Below are 19,190 nucleotides of genomic sequence, written 5' to 3' on the forward strand. Positions count from 1 at the left end.
ATTTATTAGTCCTAACAGATTTTTTTTCTTTAGAATCTTTAGAGTTTTCTACATATAAGAGCATGTCTTCTGTGAACAGAGAAATTGTACCTCTTTTTTTCTGATTTGGATGTATTTTTTTCTTTTTCTTTCCTAATTGCTCTGGCTAGTACTTCCAAGTACTGTGTTGAATAGAAGCGGCAAGAGTGAGTATCCTTGTCTTGTTCCTGATCTTAGAGGAAAAGCTTTCAGTTTTCCACCATAGAGTATGATGTTAGCTGTGGGCTTTTCATATATTAGCCTCTTTATTTTAAATTGTCTGTGTTTTCCTTGTTTTGTCCTACTTGTGGACATCTGGAATTATGAAGAGTGGTAGAGTTTGATTAATGCTTAAATTCAGTTACACTCACAGGATTCAGTTCTAAGATCTTTCTAGTTTTCCAATTTGGACCTTTTCTTAGTAAATTTGATATGAAAGAGAAGAATTCCAATCCCCTTATTCTTCTCTTTAAAAACTTTTTTGAAAAACATGATATTTAATAGTGCATTATTTTACAGCCCTATCTTATCACAAATGCAGAACAGAACACATTAAATGAGATTCCACCTAAACTGGCATAAGTTTGTCCTGGCACCGTTCACTTCCTGGGAGCCTGTGTATTTGTTGTGCAATTCAAAAGACTAGGCTAATTGTTGACCTAACAAATAGTGCAGCTGCAAGCTGAAAAAACACCCAGGTCCCCACAGGACAGCTATAAAAAAATGCAAAAGTACATCATTTGTAGCAGGCAAAGTGACTAAGTTCAGCCCCATGGGCAAAATCAAGAATTTGACCCATTTTTCTGAGGAAAAAAAGTTTTTCTTTATGCGTGGACTATGTCTGCAGGTTTAACGGGCAAATGTGATTAATGTCATTCCTTTAAGTACTGCAACGCTGCTAAACAAAGAAGAAAACTGATTGATTAATTCTATGGCAAGGACCCATCTTTGTCCACAAACCTCATGACTTGGGATCCACATTACCTAGAAATGCACTTGGGTCCAACACAACACGTGGCTGTTAAGCCTTGAAATATGACTAGCACAACTGACAAACTGAGTTTTAAATTTTATGTCATTTTAATTTATTTAAATTAAAACTTAAAAACTTGTGATCTACTCAATTACTGAAAAACTTTTAAGCATGTTTAGAACAATTTGGTATATGAATCTACTGTTCTGTTTTTCTTTTTGTTTTTAAAGATTGGCACCTGAGCTAACATCTCTTGCCAATCTTTTATTTTTCCTTCTTCCTCTTCTCCCCAAAGCCCCCCGGTCCATAGTTGTATGTTGTAGTTGTGAGTGCCTCTGGTTGTGCCATGTGGGACGCTGCCTCAGCATGGCCTAACGAGCAGTGCCATGTCCGCGCCCAGGATCTGAACTGATGAAGCCCTGGGCCGCCAAAGCGGAGCGTGCAAACTTAACCACTAAGCCACGGGGCCAGCCCCTGAATCTACTGTTTTAACCATAAATTTTTATAAACTCAAACTACAGATCACATATTTCTGATGTAAATTTAGGGCCCAAATTGAAATATACTCTAAGTGGAAAATTCACATCAATTTCAAGGAGTTACTATGACAAAGAGAATGTTAGAAATCTTATTAACAATTTTTAATACCCATTACATTTTGAAATGGTAATATTTGGGACATCAAATTAAATAAAATATGTGGTGGAGATTAATTTCACCTATTTCCTTTTACTTTTTTTAATATGACTACTAGAATATTTAAAATTACATATGAGGCTTGCATTGTAGCTCTACAGGACAGCCGTACCTACCTAATTGCTTTAATTCAACAATGCACTTTTGGAATGGGAAGCCAGTCAATGAATAAAAGATTCTATGTTTTATTTTTTAATTAATTCTGTATTGTCTAAATAGGTATCCATTAAATTTTTAACTTGTTCATTCAAACTTTTATCTGTGTCTGACGTGCTCCAAGTACTATGTTAGTTCCTGAGGGTATAGAAATAAAAATCACATCCACGATATTCCAGGACCTTAGAGTCTAGCGAGGTAGTGACCAAGTAAACTAAAACTTTGGAACAACGTGATGAGTTAGGAAAAGATAGACCCTGGAGGTCATGGAAATCCAAAGGAGAATCATTTGACTTGGCCAGCAGGAGGGGTAGGAGAAGACATCTGGAGGCAAGGACAGTTGAACAAGGAATTGTTCATGCTATTTGTTTATCGCCTCCTTTTTTATTGACAGTCTGTGCTCAGAGCCCATGTGGTATGCATGTTACAGAGCCATATTTGGTTGATTACTCCTTTCTGAATGGATTCACATCTACTTGGCATACAGTTTATTGAAATATAGTGAAGAGAGGAGACGGGAGCACACACTGCTGCAGCCTGAAGTTTTAATTCAAGTTTGTCTCAGAAACCCAATGTGTCCTCTGCTCTGAGGGAAGCATCTCCTCTCAGTCTTCAGGATTCCCTGCTTAGGGGTAAGCAGATGATTCCAGAAAGCAGGAAAACACAATGAGAACTATTAAAATCATATCAAAAGCACTCAGGAGCCAGCTCGAAGAGGTGCTCGCTGACAAAGATGGAACAATTTGAGTACCAATAAGGATAACTATAATAGGTTAAAATTGAAGTGTTAAAATAAATGAGATTTCAAAAATACTTAGACTAATTAGCCACCACTGGAGGATGCTAAATCAAGGAAAGGAGAAATCAAAATAAATAAAGGAAAAGAAACAAGCACTTATCCTAGCTTTTCTGTATGAACTGTAGCAACAAATAACCAAACAGCAGCTGCAGCACTATTCCAGCTAACAAATGAAGAATGGATGATACAGTATTGTTTTAAAAGCCCCAATAAATTAATGGATCTGGTCATTGAGCACCAATGGTGGCTAATATCACAGAAGAAGAGACAACCAGATATTTCGTGCCACCTAAGAGAAGAACCATCACTTCCCGTGAAATGTCTTGGCAAAAGCATCAAACTGGAGCTGACTAAGCCTCCAGATGTAACTACCTATTTCAGGAAATACGAGGATGTAGGAACCGGTTAAACCACACCATGGGATGCAATCAACAAAATCCAGACAGTCAGGAACTCCACAAGGCAACCTGTTTTCTTCTACAAATACACTTTAAGGAGAAAAAAAGAGAAAGACACATGGAGGAGGAACTTACAGATTAAAAGAAATTCATGACATGAACAAATCAAAATGGTTCTTATTTAAATCTTGTTTCAAATAAATTGTAAAACCAATTATGAAAATATTGCATATTGGATATTTAATGATAGTAGGAAATTTTTGTTAATTTTTAGGTATCATGACTTTTTTTAATCCTTTATAGATACTGAAATATGTAGAGATGAAAAGATTTGATGTCTGAGATTTGCTTCAAAATAATATAGAGGAGAAGAATGGGTAAGGATGAAGCAAGATTATCCGTGAGTTCAATATTGTATTGCATATTTGAAAGTTGCTAAGAGAGTAGACCTTAAAAGTTGTCATCGCAAGAAAAAATAATTTGTAACTACGTGTGGTGACGGATGTTAATTAAACTTATTGTGGTAATCATTTCAAACTATATACATATGTCAAATTACTATGTTGTACACCTAAAACTATTACAGTGTTATATGTCAATTATATCTTTAAAAAAAATAGCCATGAGTTGATAATTGTTGAAGCAGAATGGTAGTTACGTAGAGGTTCATTGTGCTATCCTCTCTACTTTTGTATATGTTAGAAATCTCCCATTTAAAAAATGATTTCATTTGTTTTTGGTTTTATTGAAGTTTCACTATGTCTTGCCACTGGGTAAGGACCGGGCATGAATCCTTTGGGACTGCATCCTCCTGACCTACAAGGACACCAACAAATTCTTTGCTGTTTTCAGTACAAAAAACCCAGAGACTTAATTTTTAAGTCACTTTCGTATATCATCAGTGTTAAAAATGGTGGTTACATGATAGCCCACCAATTAAATGCAATGTGGTCAAAATAGTAGACATTTGCAAGTGTATCCACATGAGATGACCGATAATTAAACAAAATAAGAAAAAAATGGAATCTAAAGTGTTTTTGTGCACATGAACACAGTGAAAGAAAAATGCACACTTCACTGGTTGGTCTCATTTTCAGCTCATTACAACAGATATCAATTGGGCTCTTGTCTGGATGTTGTCTGCTATCTGGTTATGCGCACCTGGTCCATTTGCTATCCTCTCTCCTATATGCCTCTAATGTGTTGAATTGTGCCCCCCTAAAAAGTTATGCTGAAGTTTTAACCCCTAGTACCTGGGATATGACCTTATTCTTATTTGAAAATAGAATCCTTACAGAGGTAATCTAATTAAAATGAGGTCATTAGGGTTGGTTATAATGCAGTATGACTGGTGTCCTTATGAAAAAGGGAAATTTGGACACAGAGAGACATGCACACAGAGAAATCCAGGAAGAGATCAGGGTAATTCTTCTACAAGCCAGGAAATGCCGAAGATTGCTGGTAAACCACTAGAAACTAGGAGAAAGGCACAAAACAGATTTTCCCTTGCAGCCCTCAGGAGGAACCAACCCTGTCAACATCTTGATCTTGGACGTCTAGCCTCCAGAACTATGAGACAAGAAGTTCCACTGTTTAAGTGATCGAGTTTGCGGTATTTTGTCATAGCAGCTCTAGAAAACGAATGCAATGCCTGTTTCACACGGTCTCCTCTGTCCTCACTCTGCCAGTGCCTCCCCTCATCCTCGCTCTGCCTGACTATACCTCCTTCTTCACCGAGAAATGGCAGCCATCAGAAAAGAACTTCTGCAGAATGCCACCACCAAGCCACCAAGTGGCCATCATGCCTTGTCCCATAGTTTTGCTTTCTCACTGTTATTACTGATAAACTATTTGTGCTTCTATCTTTAGCCAGTCCCTTATTTTTCTCACTAAACCCCATTTACCAGAGATAATTTACAAAATCCTAAGGGCAGAAAAGAGACAGATAAACATGTGTCAACCTGGTACTCCCATTAACCCAATTCTGTGGATGTGGATGCGAAGGCTCAGCCCTTCAGCATAACTCAGCCATGAAGTGGCAGAACAAGGACTAAAATCCAGGGATGTTTAATATCAAAAATTTATGCTTTTCGCTAAGAACGGTCCTCAGACCACATTCATCAGAATCACCTGGGATACTCATTTTAAATGCATCCAGAAAGAAGGAGAGAGACAGACAGACACAGAGACACAGGCTTGTGTGAAATGCTCCAGGTCTTACCAGACAAGGGTAGAAAGAAAGAGTTTAAAGTGTAGGAGGTTGAAGAGGGTGTTAGCCTGCATGTGAGAAAAACTGTCTAAAATAAAATCAAAGTATGAGCAGAAACACACACACACACAAAGAAGATCTTAGCGTAGGTGTAGCCCCCATGGGGGGATGGAGGATACAATGGGGATAAGTATGAGGACCTTGTGGTGATAGAGTCAGCCAAGAACTGTTTAGTAGCTGTGTCTATGATGGGGAAGGGTTAGGAAGAAGGGGCTTAGAGCTTTCAATAATGTGTATAACTGCTCATAGCTTGTGTTTAACCTAAAGGGGGAGAGGGTTTGGCATTGATGCGGCCCACTTTTATCTATAGCTGCCTTTGCCCTTAGATTTGTAAAGTGTCTCTGATATAAGTGGAGAATTGTGCTCTGGTCAAATATTCAGATTACAGTAAAATCACCATACAACTGGTTAATCTATTTTAAGAAATAGGCTGTGATTAAATATATATAATACTAACCATGACTAAAGTGAACATAACTTAATCCATTTTTGGTTCATTCCATAGGCATTTTGTGATTTTGCAATCATCAATAGCATCACTATTTTCAGTATGTAGAGTGGGCCTTCAACACGTGCTTGTTAAATAGATGGAAATAAAACCAGGGTTTCCTACTTTAACACAGGGGTTCCATAGGGGAAAAAGTTAAGTGCATGATAAGCCAAAACAGAAAATCATATGATAACAGAACTAGAAGAAAGAATAATAAGTAAAGAGAAAATTTAATTTTATATATGACAGGTATGTATTGCCAGTAAACAAAACTTTAAGATAGAGAAATTAGAAGAAGAAAGAAAAAGAGACTATAACTTCATATGGGTTTTAACGGGGAAATTAAGCCTGGTGTTTATTGGGGTTTCTGATCATCAGACTGCCTGTAGGAGAATTTAAGCATGAGAAGAAGCTGTGGGGGAAGCGAGGGGGGAGTAAATTGTAACAGAATTCTGCCAAAGTTGGCTAATAATTGGTCAACGCTGCAGTGAGGAGGGACCAGTTGGTATTCTCCCAGCAATCAACCAAAACTTTTTCTTTGTTTTACTTTTTAATTGTAGTGAAAAAAAAAAACCCCACATAACATAAAATTTACTATGTTAACCATTTCCAAGTGTATATAATTCAGTAGTAAGTATATCATATTATTGTACAAAAAACCTCCAGAACTTTTTCATCTTGCAAAACAGAAACTCCGCCCCCATTAAATAATGGCTCCTCATTTTCCCCTTCACAGGTTCCCCTGGCAACCACCATTCTTTCTGTTTTTATGAATTTGACTACTCTAGATGCTTCATATAAGTGAAATCATAACTGTCTTTTTGTGACTGACTGTTTCATTTAGCCTAATGTCCTTGAGCTTCACCCATGTTGTAGCATGTGTCAGAATTTCCTTCCTCTTTAAGGCTGAATAATATTCCATTATATATATATACCACATTTTGTTTATCCATTCATCCATCAATAGACACTTGGGTTGTTTCCACTTTTTTCCTCAGAATTTTTCCTTGAGTGCTTTGGTCGTTGGTTACTTCACCCTGTTCCAATTTGTCATTAAGGCTACTGCTGGATGCAGCCCAGAGTCTGGAAATGCGATGCTTGTACATGAGACAAGATGACTGCAACCTCTCATTCATAGGTCTTTATCTTCCCACCTGGTTTCAAATGTGGGTGGGCTTTATGTCATGTAAATGGAAGATAGCTATATAATTGGTGGCACAACCATGGTTTAGAGTTGCACACAATATCAGGCACTGTCCTACTGCCTTAACCTGAAGCTCGGGAGTAGACAGGCCACACTGGTGGTTCAGTCAGAGAATTTATACTGGACCTTTTCAGATCATGTTACTTTTGACAGGTGACAGTCTCTGAGCCTCACCTTTTTTTTTAGATTTTTATTTTTTTCCTTTTTCTCCCCAAAGCCCCCCAATACATAGTTGTATCTTCTTAGTTGTGGGTCCTTCTAGTTGTGGTATGTGGGACGCTGCCTCAGCATGGTTTGATGAGCAGTGCCATGTCCACGCCCAGGATTCAAACCAACGAAACACTGGGCCGCCAGCAGCGGAGTGTGCGAACTTAACCACTAGGCCACGGGGCCAGCCCCTGAGCCTCAATTTTCTCAGCAATAGAACAGGGACATGGGGTGAGCTCTGGCATCACTGGCCACCTCCCTCTTTAAAACGCAACCTCACTGACTTATTATGAAATGGATATTAGTAATAATGATAGTAGTGGCATGTGTCAGTCAGCTTCTACTATGTAACAACCATCCACAAAGTCTCATAGGATTGTTGTGAAGTGAAAGTTGGTAGTAATGGTAGTCATGTTATGTAAATGTCAGCTATTTCTGCATAACAAACAAACCAAGTCTCTGAGGCACACAACAGTAAGCACTTATTTCTTGCTCATGCATCTGGAGGTTGGCTTGGGTTCAACTGATCTAGACTGGGCTCAGCTGGGCTTGGCCTTGGGCTGGAGATGGTTTCAGGTCTAGTCCATGTTTCTCATCCTCCTGGGACCAACAGACTATGCGATAGGGAAATAGGGATGTTCTTGGGCAGAAGTGCAAAAGGAAGGCCATCAGCCCAATCACATCTTAGGCCTCAGATCAGTTAACATCCCTTTGGCCAAACAAGTAAGGTGGCCAAGTATAAAGCCAAGGCATTGGGTAATGCACTCTGCCTACCAAAAGTTCATGGCAAGGATGTGATGTAAAGTGTGACCACAAGGGAATAAAGAATTGGGACCAATAGCCCGTGCAATGACCTAAGCAATCATGGCTGTATAGGGGCAGGAGGCAATCGAATGTCAGATGATCATTTATTCCACCTTCATCTTCAGAAAGCTATTTTCTAACAGAAAGTCTCTCTTTATCCTATTCTACCCTGTAAGTTTCCCCAAAGTGTTCATTCTTTGTCTCACACATACATTATTAACACGCTTATTATTGCATTATCTTTTTTAAAAGTCCCAAATCTGAAAGAATGTAAGGATGTAAGCACCAGGAGAGGGGACATCTTGAGGGTCTTGTGCAGCTCTCCATCCTGTCCCTGTTACCCAGGAGAGGAGAGAAGCTCAGTGTGCATGCACTGTTGTCTTCTTATTGAAAGGCTCCAAGGAGACTGGAAGAGTATTTAGATTTGGATTGCCTCCTGACTGGTTGTCCAAGTCACTGAAGTCTGTGACACTTCAGGGTACGCCAAAACAGCGCCTCAAGAGATTGGGGGAGGAAGAAGAGCATGTAACCTCACAGTGAAATCTGCATGAGTCCTAGGCATTTCCAGAGAACTCTGTGGCTTATTTCTGTTCTCCCTTTCTTCCATCAGAGAGGAAAACTTTCCTAGCAAACACACTCACAGACAGAGACATACACCCCTCAGGCTAACACCAGGAAAACTGCAAAGACAAGGCTTTGTTGACACGAGAGGCTGTGATGTAGTGAGCCAAAATCACTGCCTGCTGGGTCGAAACAACAAGGCAGTGTTAAGGGGCTGTATTTAGACAAGCACTTGAGCCCACCAAGAGCAAGAAAAGCCTACCACTGTCAGCCGGCCCGGTAGATGCACCCGACTTCCCAAACAACAGTATCTCCCAATGCAGCCCAAGAGAAATGTTGACTTAAATTATTCGTGCTAATGTGAGTGTGGGATAAGGTGATGTGATTTTTGGCTTGCTGACAGCAAGCTGTGAATGATGTGGTAATGGTATATATATATCCCAGCCTGGATGCCCGAGAAGAAAGGCAGGACTGTGAAATCACAGCAGGCCCCTGCCATTTGCTGCCCTGCTGAGTGTGACAGACACACACAGGGCTGTGTCCAGGGCTGTTGGGAGAGGTAGCCAGACAAGCCCTGGGAGTCCCGAAAAATCTTCAAGCTCCTCCCGAGAGATTGTGTGGAGAATATCAAGCAGAGGAAAATGTTGACTCTTTATATTTTAATTACAGGGGATAGAAAATCACTAGATAGATAGTGTCTTGTCAGGGTCTAAGGAAGAGCTTGAAAAATGGCCACAATATGTGGATTCCCACTTTTGTCACTAATTTCCTGTGTGACCGACCTTCAGTGTCCCCAGCTTTACACTAGACTGGGTGGTTCTGAAACACTTAGTTTCAAGAAGCCAAAAAAAAACGTACATTGAGTTTTAGGAGAAAGTAATGGCTCCAAAATTATGGTCATTAATCTCAGAATGATTATAATATGAAGAGTGTACTTAAAAAACAAATTCATCTGGAAAATATAGTGCAGCTGCCTCTCAAAATGCCCATAATTTCCATCATGAGAGATCTGAAATGGTTCACTATATACAAGAGAATTACTTTGGGATGGAGTTAGAGGACACCATCTTAAAAAAATCATATCTGCTAGGCAGATGACATGGCAGAGAGGTCGTTCCGTATTTAGCATTTCTTTCCTATTTTTCAGTCACATGATCCTTTAGCCATGGAGCGTCCCCCTAGTGTTACCAAACTAGGACAGGTAAAGAGATGTCACGATTGTGCAAGCAGGGGCTTGATTTTTCTAATTTCGACATAAGGAATAGTCTGATATTGAACCCACTCATGGTCGCCACACAAAGCTTCCAGCAGCTTGAAATAAAACAGAGACGCGTTGCTCCATCCTAACACACTCAGTGAGAACATCTTCTGTTGCACCCCAATGCCCTCACAACCAGCCTGGCACAATGATGTCACCTGTGTTGCTTGAGCACTCGGTGAAATCAACACATCTCCAAAGCGACATGAAACATCTTCCAAATGTTTCTGCTCTGGGATGGGTCTAGTTTGAATCCCACACACAGCCTTAGGATTTGGAGGCAGCCAGGTGGCCTTTTTATTCCTGGTCTTGGGCTGGTGAGGCAAAGAAGATGGCTTTGTCATACGACACAGGAATAACTCCAGTTCTGCTTTTATTTTTAAGTTTAACACAGCCAACCCTCAGCACTTTTGCACTAAGCCTGTTTCTTTCCACTCCCTTGGAAACCTCACACCTGATCCTGACCGCAGCAGTAGTTCAGTAGACGTAAGACCCGGTAAAGAAAGGATCTCTTAAACTTGGCTTGTAGAGAAGAGGGAGAAAACCCACCATGTTGATCTGGAAAGACTTATTCTATTAAAATGCCCACGAAGAACCCTGGCCCTCTCCCACACCTAGGATCCCAGAAAGTCTATACAAGAAACATGACAAAAACACAAGCTGTAGCCTGGTGTTTTCTTAAAGCATGCATTTAGCCTGGGGATTGGTAGGGGGAAAAAGCTGTATGAAGCTGAATCAGATTTTATAGTAAGGTGGTAAAAAGCAAATCCATTGGGACTGAATTAACTCTGGCAAATTACAGAAGAAAAAAAAATCAGGTAAGTCGTTTTAAATTTATACCCAAGCAAACAAATTAATTTTGTTGTGATTCCAGACCACTTTTTGCCCTCATCTGAGGGAAAGAAGTAGCTCATTTTTACAGCCTGGGATGTAACAACTGCTGGTCTTTATGCTCTCGATAATTCCTTGAGGTTGCTTTGTTTTTGTTTTTGTTTTTGTTTTTTTTAAACTCTAAAAATGTTTGAAATGGAACTACACCCTCATTAGCTGGAAACCTTAAATTGGTAGCAAGGCCCAGCTTCTCTCCTAGAAACCTTTTTTTCTAACATCTGACCCCAACGGCTCCTCCCCACACGACCAGTCTCATTCGATCCCATAAAGACAGGCACCCACAGCTGAATTTGAGTCCAGACACCATATTTTGGGGAATGACTAAAAATACCAGCCCACCTATTTTTAGCTTGGAGAATAAACATTATCTGTGTGTTTCTTTGGCTCCCAGGAGATTGTTTTTAGTCACAGAATTGAATACCCCTCCTTCCCGCCATGAATTATTTTTAAAACGCGGGCTCAGAAATAACCCACATACACAACATCGAAGTCCTGACTGCCCTCAAAACTAGAAATATACCATCCAGAATCAAAGCTAATGCGTTAAATAGGCGATCAGTGAAAGTCTGAGGCCTAGAGAACCAGCACATTTTTATTGAAGACTTGCCACACTCTGATATTGGGCTAAAGACCAACACTTCAGATTGTAAAAAGCAGAAACTCATTAATCTATAAAATGAACTGAGCGAAAAGCTGTAATGGGAATCAGATGTGAAGAGAGAATGAACTGATAAGGATGACTATATTGGAAGGACTATTCAGAGGATAGGGAAGATCCTTCATTAATTTGGCCAACTGGGGAAATTTAGAGAAAGTTAAAGTTTATGCCCTTCCTATGGTTGGAGCTTTCCACGTCAAAGACTGCAATGATATTGGTGATAAGGAATTTATGCCCAGCACTTCCATTAGAGCGTCCCTGCCACAGACCCTAAGCTTTAGAGAGCCCCACTCTGGATCTTGTCCTGCCACACCTTCCCTATAGGATGAGAAATCCATGAGGCCAAGGGGATGTGCCCACTGGGAGCCCACACTTCCCCTCTGTTATAGGTTGAAAAATATCCTCCAAAAATTCATATGTTGAAGTCCTTACCCCCAGTACCTCAGAATATTATCTTATTTAGAAATGGGGTCTTCGCAGACATAATCAAGTTAAGATGAGGTCATTAGGGTGGGCCCTCAGCCAATATGACCGGTGTCCCTATAAAAAGAGGCTGTTTGGACACAAGATGCGAACGCAGGGAGAGTGCCACGTGAAGATGAAGGCAGAGATTGACGTGATACATCCACAAGCTAGCAAACCATCAGAAGCTGGCAGAGAGCTTCGCTCTCGCAGCCCTCAGAAGCAACCAACCCTGCTGACACCTCGATCTTGGACTTGTAGCCTCCAGAACTATGAGACAATAAGTTTCTATTGTTTAAGCCACACAGTTGGTGGTATTTTGTTAGAGCAGTCTGAGCAAACGACATCCTCCTTCTAGACTACACCCCAGGACCCAGGGCCCCAGAGTCTGCTGAGCCCCTTTCCAGGGCCTGTGTTGGCCACTTCCCCAAGCCCATCCTCTTGAAGGCAGAACGTGCCACTGATATATGTCCCTCTACACCTGACAGGTGGCCAAGGGGCAGCTATTCATGTGGCACGTATGTACCGGCTTGCACATGAGAGGCCTCTGCTGGTGCAGGAGCTGGAGGCGGGAGGGAAAGGGCTGCAGGCTTGGGGCTGAGGTCAGCTCTCCCCAGTGAGCACAGTCCAACAGAGAATCCAAGGATTTTAAGAATTCTAAATTTAGACCTTGCCTTCCAGGTAAAGATGAAGATATATTTGTCAAAATAGGAGGCTAAATTATATTTCTTTTTAATGGTTTGTTAGCTTGATTTCTAACTTCTAAATATTCCCACCTGAAGTATGTGCGCCTCCTTCTGTCCTCTGGCCTCAGTCTCGTAAAGGAGATGAGGGGAGGGCGCATCTGTTGATTTCATCCCAAGATGCCACCGTCCACTCCCCCAATCTGAAATAACCCCCCGCCGAGCCTCAGCCCTACATTTGGAAATGCAATCATCGTACATCCAAGGGTAAGGCTTGTGCCCTCCTGCTTGATGAAATTTTACTGGCTTTGCCAAAAAAGACATGTTGAATGCAAAGCCTAAAAATAAAAATTCTTTAGCTAAAATTTCCCACCAGAGCTGATTATTTTTTAAGAACTTGCAAGTTCTACATGAAAAAAGAAAAGAGGCTGTGGGAAGGCCCAATGTTAGACAGCAAGGCAGCCTGGGTCCCTCTAGCTTCACTGAAGATCAATTCCTTAGAATTACACAAATATCAGTCCTGAGACCCTTACCTTCCATTTCAGAGTTCTGCTCCCAGCTCACCCAAAGATCTGCCAGTCCAAACGCTAGATCTTTCCATTTGGGGAAAACCATGTGAGAGGATATAATATAAGTATACATTAACTGATACCATAATCTGAGGTCCTGAAATATGGAGTTAATTGAATACCTCGGACACACAAATCTAAGCACATAATGGTGCCACTTGGCTCATATCTTCAGGGGCTTAGAACTCGATTTCAGGAGATTTATAACTAAAACAGAAGCATTTTTTAAAAGGAGAGTCTTAAGAAAACTGTGGAAGTAAGGATAGTTAAGCCAATGGCTAAATCAGGCCATAGTGGCCCCCAAGGCTATGCACTAAAGGAGAATTACACAGCAGCATTAACCTGGGCCGCAGTAATGGTTTTTTGTGGGTCACATGTTTAGGTAACATTCAGAGAGCAATAACTAAGAATGTTCTGGATACAATACAGGGAAAAATCAACTTTATAGAAATGTTTTGAGACTTGCCTGAGAGATCCCAATTAGCATTTCAACGAAGAGACCTGGCTCTGTTGACAGGTAAATAAAACAATCCAGGTTCAGGACAAAATCTTGTAGAAATAGATGCTAGGATCCCAGTCTATTCAATTATTTGTTTCTGTCTTTTTTTTTTAAAGAAAAAAACTTTGTTTGCTGACCATGTGCTCGGCCTATGAACAGTCTGCCCAATTGCCTTGCAAAGCAGGAAATGGTTAATAAAAAAGCAGGCCAGTTCATAAAAGTGGGCAACAGACTCTAACACCTCATATTCTCACTACTTTCCCTTATAAAATAATAGAGAAAGCATCATAAAATCAATATTAACTTATTTAAGTAGCTGTAAAAGGGCTCTCTGGTCATTCAGTCCAACTATAAAATTATCTCACCATCTCAGTGAACTGCCGATCCTTTGAGAATATCTACCATGGCTGTCTATTAGTCCTTAACGATAAACACTTTGATTCCTCCTAGCATGTCTTTCTTAAGGTTGGAGAGGAGTTTTTAAAGCAAACGTATCAGGTATTGCAGCGGAACTCTTTCAAAGGTACCAAAAGTTACTCTATATATTCATGCAAACACACAGTGAGAAAGCAATAAAACTCAAACACCTTTTCCCAAATAAAATGCCACAAAGTGTTGCATAGCCAAGGCAATATCTAGAAACTATGCCCCAAATTTTCTTGTACTTTTCTCTACATGCTAGAAATATTAAATCATATTAACTTTAAGTCATGGGTTCCTGCTCATGGTGGGTCAAAGAATAATGTATATACATGATTTCCCGGCTTTTATGTTTTATTTTTGTTTGAAAAAAATAGCTCTTGGCTTATCCCAGCTCACTTGTACTGCCAAGATTTTTTTTCTACCTATTTACAGTTCCTAAATCATACTCCTCTAATTTTGCAGACCCATGTTAGAAATTTCCATCAGTTCTCATGGTCAGGAATGGCTCTGCTTTTCCTAACAAATGGCTGGTTTCTTATATTATGGACACTGTCATTCTTAATGACTGATGGTGTTTCTCTCTTTGCCTTGGCCACCAGGCAAGCTGTTAATCTCTCTTACTACTGCTAGACAATTTTTCTACCTTTATTTCTTCCCTCACTCTAATTATCTTCAATCATCCATTTTATATTCTAATTGCATGATTTTTTGCCTTAACTTCTTCATATAAAAAGGCAGTCGTAAAGTTTTTGTCTTCTACTGCCTTAAAGCTATCACATGAAATTATTTTCTCTAAGCTCCAACCCTTCCCCTCAGCTTAGAGCAGATTGTTCTAGGAAACTCTTCCAGATAACCTGAATCAAGTGTCTCTAAAAATATACCCACTCCTTACCTCAACTTCTTCACCTTCATGTTAAATCAGCACTTATAAGTGCACATCCCCAACTGGTGGCCAGATCTCTAGAGTGCTATAGTTAGTTGTGTGTAGTTTACCTTATTCTTCCATATTTGTATTTAGTTACAGTATTTATTTTTTCTCTTCTAGGGGAGGTAAAGTTCCTTGAGATTGGAGTTTGGACCTACACAACCATCACTTATTGGTTAATGACTTCCTAATTACTGGGTAGTTCCCCATTGCCTAGAAGGCTATTATGTATACCACTAGCTTTTAATAGTAATAGTCAGGATAAGATAGGTTATGCTGCAGTAACAAAACAAAACAACATTCTCAGTGGCTTTACACACCAAAAGTTTATTTATCACTCAAACAAAATAAACTTCAAGTCCAGGTGACTCTCCAGGACAACCATCCTCCACATGGTGCCTCAGCCATGCATGCTGCTTTGATTTATGAGGCAAAGTTATCACAACATGAAGGTGTATTCACGATTAGAAAGACAGAGGAAAAGAGAAACAGCAGAATTGCATATACTTCACTTATGCTCATGTTTCATTAGCCAAAATATGTCACATGGCCCTGCCTAATTTCAAGGGGGCTGGGAAGATAGTCTCCCGTATGCCCAGGGGAGACAGCAGAGCCAGATATTAGTGGGCCCAAAGAACATCTACCACATATGCCTACTTTTCAAAAAAAGGAAAGAAAGAAAAGAAGAAGAAAATTCAGGTTGCTAACTTGTCTCAAGACTTAGGAATAAATTCGAGAAGTTTTTAATAGATGAAATTATTTTAAGTGATTAAACCCAATAATAAGTGTCAGCCATTACAAGACATATTTTATAAAATCAAGCCCATTTATCTAAACAAAAGCGATCATTTCAACCAATCAACAAATATTTCATGATCACCAACTGTATATGAAAGCCAATGTATACCATTTAAACTAGCATGCTTATTGGAAACACAATTGAGAAGCCAATCTATTGCCAGTCCTAGAAATAGGAATAAGAGGAAACTAGAATGTCAGACCATCCCCCCCAAATTTGAAGCCATCAAGATGTAAAGATTCTAAATAATTAGTCATTCAATATAGGCATAGTGGACATGTGCCCATGAGTGTGAATGATTTAAAGTTATCCGAAATATATTTTTAATATTTAAAGAGGTAGAAATTAAGTTGAAGAAACACAACTAAAACACCCAAAATAGAGAAAGCAAATGAAGAACCAAGAGGTACGGACTCCTGCGATAGATGCTCAGAAAAGAGAGTTATGAAATACAGATTGAAAATAGCCATGTGAGGTTTCATTGAGAACATGATAATAGGTCACAGATACAGCACATTTAAGATAAGGAGTAACAGAAAAACATAGCAAGAAAAATAGGTCTAAAATAGGTCTCAAAATCTTGAGAAATGCAATATTGTTTAGCAGCTTAGAATCTGGAATATTGTTCTACTAATTATCCTCTCTTCCTGGAATTTTGAGTCCTCTTTCCCCTCGTGCCAGCATTTCTTTGAGTCAACCCAACCTACAGCATCATCCTCTTTTATTCCCTGAACCACTAAATGTCTTGAAGGCTGCCCTTCATCACATCTGCTCATATCTTTGCTTGTTTCAACTGCCTTCTTCCTTACCTCTCCATTGAAATTGTGCTCTTGGCTATGACTAATGGCCTGGTCATTGTCAAATTACCCCTTCATTATGGAAATGTCCTCCTCCCTTGGCCCCTGTGACTCTTCTCCACCCTTATTGCCTATTTCTCTCCCTACTCCACTTCAGTCTTCCTTGTCTACCTACTTCCTCCATGAATGTAGCATTTCCCAAGGTTTGGGCACTTTCCTCCCTTCAAAGTCCCCCTCCCCTACTCGGCCTCCCACCAGGAAATCCATTCTATCCTATGACTTCAAACATCACCCCTGAAGATACCAAACTGAATCATTGGTTTTGGTGTCCCTTTTGAGCTCTTTCCAATGGTCTAAGGGCCTCTTCCCAGGTGTTCTATCAGCACATCCAAGCTGAACACATTATCTCCAAGGCCAGTGCCAACCTGGCTCATATTCGCTCTTTGTTAATGGTATCAACCTCCACGCTTCCCTCTCCTTTGACTCCCCTCCAAAGCTTCCCCAAATGTTTACGTCAACACTACCTTTTCAGAGGCTTCTGCACTCAAACTCTGCTTTCCTCTTGCCTAATCTTTTGTAGCCGTCCCCTGCTTTGATATCACCCCATCTGACTCATCATATACATGCAGTGAGAACAGGTGTCCTCACACTCTGGTTGACTCTCTCTCCTCCAAAACCTTTCCTGGCTTCCCATTGGCTCAATATGAGTCCGTACCTCTCAGCTATGCAAGCAAGACCCTTCCAGCTCAAATTCTCTTCCCAGCTTTATCTGCAAGTATTCTTCCAGTGAGCATTTTGCTATAATCGAATGAAATGATTCATGGTTCCCTAAATACACTTTGAGCCTCACATTTTGAAATTCCATTAGTTGATGTAAAGTTTTCACAAAAAGCTTGCTTCCAGTGTCATTTACCAACCACAAAACTTACCTATTCGACTTGCAGGAAACAAACAACTTAAGTCCTTTTTTTTTTTGGAAGCTTACTACCTCTAATGTTTTCAATAACTGTTCAGAATTATTTCCTCCTCAATATGAGGAACACTTCAAGATGCAAGATACTCTCCTCAAGAATGAAAAATATGAAAAACAAATTTTAGAAAAGCTTGAACAATCTAGACCTTACTTTTTGATTTATTAGTCAATCCTTAAGATTCTAAAAATAATACATATTTGTTTCAAAAACTCCAACCATGACAGAAATAGGTAACATTCATAGCTACTATTTATCATGTGCCAGGTAACATGCTAGTGCTTTATGTGAATCGTGTCATTTAATCCTCACAACAACCTTCCAAGATCAGAACTGTTATTATCTGTATTTTATAGGTGAAGAAATTGAGGCTTGAGGAGGTTAAGTAAGTTGACCAAAGTCAAGAAGCCAATAAGTGGTACAGCTGCCATTTGACTAAGCCACCATCCCTGGAATCAGAAATGCCTTATAATCCCACCCTCCGATTAAAATCCTGTCCTCAGTTAAAAATTTCAACTTGGGTTTTTAGAGAGTAAATAAAAGATAGTGAACTCCTTCCAATAAGGACATTGATCTACCCAAGAAAGAACTGGAAAGTCCCTGGCTCACTCAACTCTGCATAAAAGTTAAGTTTTCGAGAAACACCTACAGCACCACCTGTCCAATATCTTCTCTCCCCGAGACTAACTCTCCTGCCTGACATCCTCTTTCCGTTTAAGTACTGATCTCTCCCTCAGGTGAGAGTACTTCCCAAATGTTACTCGTTCATGTTATTATTAATAAAAATAAGCTTATCGCCTGGCATGGGTAACACAAATAACTACTAAACCACCATAAACAATATTCCACATATAATTTCAGGAGGTTCCTGGACACCAAATGAAAAACCAGCCTTGTAATAAGGAAAGTAAATAGTGCCCTTCTGTCAGATATGCTCCCTGTACCTTCACAGTGCCAAATGGAGAACAAAGATTTGTAAACCCACTTTTTATCTTCCTAAGTGTCTTTGGATTAGAGAGGAAGAAGAAGATTAAGGAAGACAGATAGACACACAGCCACCTCTAGCTGCTAAGGCTGCTTTGTGCAAAGCAGAGCAAGTTCCCCCTCGAGCCCTCTAGACTCTTTACTACCGCCTGCCGATAAATTGTTGTTGTGATTATACCACTCCATAACTTCTACCTGTGAGCTGTGTCCTCTAGGAGGGTCTCAAAGACAATCCACACATCCTATGTAGAGCCTGGAAGCTAAATAGCCAGAGAATAAGATTCAGGAGGACGGTCTAATTAAAGAAACATGGTATATTAATCCAAGTACAAAGCAGGACCATCATCTCTTACACAAAAGGCAACAACCAGCGCGTTTGTCCGTTTGAACCGGGGACAAAGTGAAAGGCAGAAGGCTTTAGGTAAAGTGTGAAAAATTCAGGCTACAGAGAGAATCACCACCCAAAAGGAGTGATGGAAATATTCTAGCTGGGGTTGCTTACGATCATCTAGCATTTCCTTTCTTGGGATTCAGAAACATATTCATTTGCATGTGCATACCTGCCCTTGTTTACACATTCACAACTCTCCCTCAATTTTGAGAAGGAATACCAGATCTTTTTTGTCTGACAAACTTCTAAGCTAGGATAAAGATTAGCAGATTGGAGTCCAAAAAAACCTGGGTCGACATCCCAGC

This window comes from Equus caballus, chromosome 22 (assembly GCF_041296265.1).
Source record: "Equus caballus isolate H_3958 breed thoroughbred chromosome 22, TB-T2T, whole genome shotgun sequence".
NCBI classification, from domain to species: domain Eukaryota; kingdom Metazoa; phylum Chordata; class Mammalia; order Perissodactyla; family Equidae; genus Equus; species Equus caballus.